General features: G+C 42.3%; 1 pseudogene across 1 annotated transcript in view; it reads right to left on the minus strand.

Annotated features, from left to right (window-relative positions):
• Positions 1 to 2,698, minus strand: part of LOC105548224 — a 10,638-nt pseudogene that overhangs the window by 2,328 nt on the left and 5,612 nt on the right. The window contains exon 2 of the transcript XR_001007361.1: positions 515 to 628. The product of XR_001007361.1 is annotated as a keratin, type II cytoskeletal 8 pseudogene (transcript). The remainder of the gene's footprint in view (positions 1 to 514; positions 629 to 2,698) is intronic.

Here is a 2,698-nt window from a genome sequence, read left to right on the forward strand (position 1 = left end):
TGTAAGCTTCATCCACATCCTTCTTGATGAGGACAAATTCATTCTCCATCTTTGTACGCTTATTGATCTCATCCTCATACTTGTTCGTGAAGTCCTCCAGCGGCCCCTGCATGTTGCCATGCTCCGCCTCCAGCTTCATCTTCTCCTGGCCCAGCCTCCAGCTGCCACCTAAAGTTGTTGATGTAACTCTCGAACATGTTGTCCATGTTGCTCCCAGCCTTCTTCTGCTGCCGCAGGAGGCTCCACTTGGTCTCCAGTATCTTTTTCTCCCTACCTTGTCTATGAAGGACGCAAACTTGTTGAGGGTCTTGACCTGGTCCTTCTCCTGGGTGCCGACTCCTGGATGTTGGAGTCCCTCTCCAGGTAAGGGGGCTCAGCAGGCTCTGCTTGACCATGACAGTGGTGATGCCTTCCATGCCACTGGCGCCACTATGGCCTCTGCCCAGGCCGCCCTGGAAGCCGCTGCTGCCCACTTGGGAGAGGCTCCAGGAGCTGATGCGGGCACTGGGCCCACAAGGTGGACACCTTGTAGGACCTCTGGGTCATCCTGATGGACACGGTGGAGGCAGGAGTGGAGGCAGGTGGGCTGAACCAGGCAGAGATTCCAGAAGGAGAGGAGAAGCTGCTTCTTGGTATTTACTTATTTATATTTTAAATTCAGGGGTACATGTGCAGGTTTGTTATATAGGTAAACCTGTGCCGCGGGGGTGTGTTGCATACATTGTTTCATCACTCAGGTATTAAGCCTAGACTCTCATTATTTTTCCTGATCCTCTCCCTCCTCCCAGCCTTCACCCTCAGATCCCAGTGTCTGTTGTTCCCTCTATATGTCCATGCGTTCTCATCATTTAGCTTCCACTTATAAGTGAGAACATGTGTTATTTGGTTTTCTGGTCCTGTGTTAGTTTGCAAAGGATAATAGCCTCCAGCCCCATCCAGGTTCCTGCAAAGGGCATGACCTTGTTCCTTGTTATGGCTGCATGTATTCCATGGTGTATCTGTACCACATTTTCCTTATGCAGCCTACTATTGGTGGGCATTTAGGTTAATTCCATGTCTTTACCATTGTGAATAGTGCTGGAGTGAACATATGTGTGCATGTGTCTTTATGATAGAATGATTTATATTTCTTTGGATATATACCCTGTAATGGGATGGCTGGATCAAATGGTAGTTCTGTTTTAAGCTCTTTGAGGAATCACCACATTGCTTTCTACAGTGGTTGAACTAATTTACACTCCCACCAACAGTGTATAAGCATTCTTTTTCTCTGCAACCTTGACAGCATCTGTTTTATTTTTTGACTTTTTAATAAGAGTCATTCTGACTGGGGTGACATGAAATCTCATTGTGATTTTGATTTGTATTTCTCTAATGATCAGTGATGTTGAGTTTTTTTTCATGTGCTTACTGGGCGCATATATGTCTTCTTCTGAAAACTGTTCATGTCCTTTGCCCACTTTCTAATTTTTTTTTTTTTTTTACATTTGTTTAAGTTCCTTGTAGATGCTGGATATCAGACCTTTGTTAGATGCATAGTTTCCAAAAATTTTCTTTCATTCTATAAACTGTCTACTTATGCTCTTGATAGTTTCTTTTGCTGTGCAGAAGCTCTTTAGTTTAATTATATCCATTTGTCAATTTTTGCTTTTGTTGCAATTGCGTTTGGCATCTTTGTCACAAAATCTTTGCTTGTTCCCATGTCCAGAATGGTATTACCTAGGTTGTCCTTCAGGGTTTTTATAGTTTGGGGTTATACATTTAAGTCTTTAATCCATTGTATGTGGTGTAAGGAAGGGGTCCAGTTTTTATTGTCTCTACTAAAAATACAAAAATTAGCCAGGTGTGATGGCAGGTGTCTACAATCCCAGCTACTCAGGAGGCTAAGGCAGGAGAATTGCTTGTACCCAGAAGGCGGAGTTTGCAGTGAGCTGAGATCATGCCTCTGTACTCCATCCTGGACGACAGAGAGATACTCCTTCTCAAAACAAACAAACAAACAAACAAGCAAACAAACAAAAACTACTCGTTTAACAGCAGAATATCTGACTTGACTTGTTTACATGTTTGTTGCCCTCTAGCCAAGTGAAAATCTCTGTGGGGATTGGTATTATTTGACTTGTTTTTTTATATTCTAGCACAGTGGTTGGCGTACAGTAGGAGTTTAACAAATTGTTGGATGATTGCCTAAACCACTAGAGTGAGCAGAGGAAGAAAACTTATAACAATAGCACATGCTTATTCAGTGCTTCATTCATTCATTCATTCATTCATTCATTCATTCATTCATTCAACAACAGTTATTGAACTCCTGTAATATGCCAGTCATTGTTCTAGGCACTTGCAGTGAACAAAATAGACAAAATCATGTACCCTTGAAGAAATTACTTTCTCATGAGGAAGACAGTTAATAAACAATATTAATAGTAACTAAATGCATTGTATAGCATGTTAGAAGGTAATAAGTCCTGTATAGAAAAAAGAAAGATCAGGGTGCAGGCTGCAGTACTGAAAAAGTGAGATTTGAACAAAGGAGGGAATTGAAGGGTTTAGCCAAGCAGTTATTTTGGAAACAGTCCTGTAGGCAGAGAAAAATAAATGAAGAACCCTAAGATGGAAATGCACTTACAATGGTCCAGCGAACAGCAAGGAGGCCGGTGTGGCTAGAGCAGAGGGAGCAAAGTCGGGGTTTGTATGC

The sequence above is a fragment of the Mandrillus leucophaeus genome, unplaced genomic scaffold (genome assembly GCF_000951045.1).
Source record: "Mandrillus leucophaeus isolate KB7577 unplaced genomic scaffold, Mleu.le_1.0 Scaffold403, whole genome shotgun sequence".
Classification (NCBI taxonomy): domain Eukaryota; kingdom Metazoa; phylum Chordata; class Mammalia; order Primates; family Cercopithecidae; genus Mandrillus; species Mandrillus leucophaeus.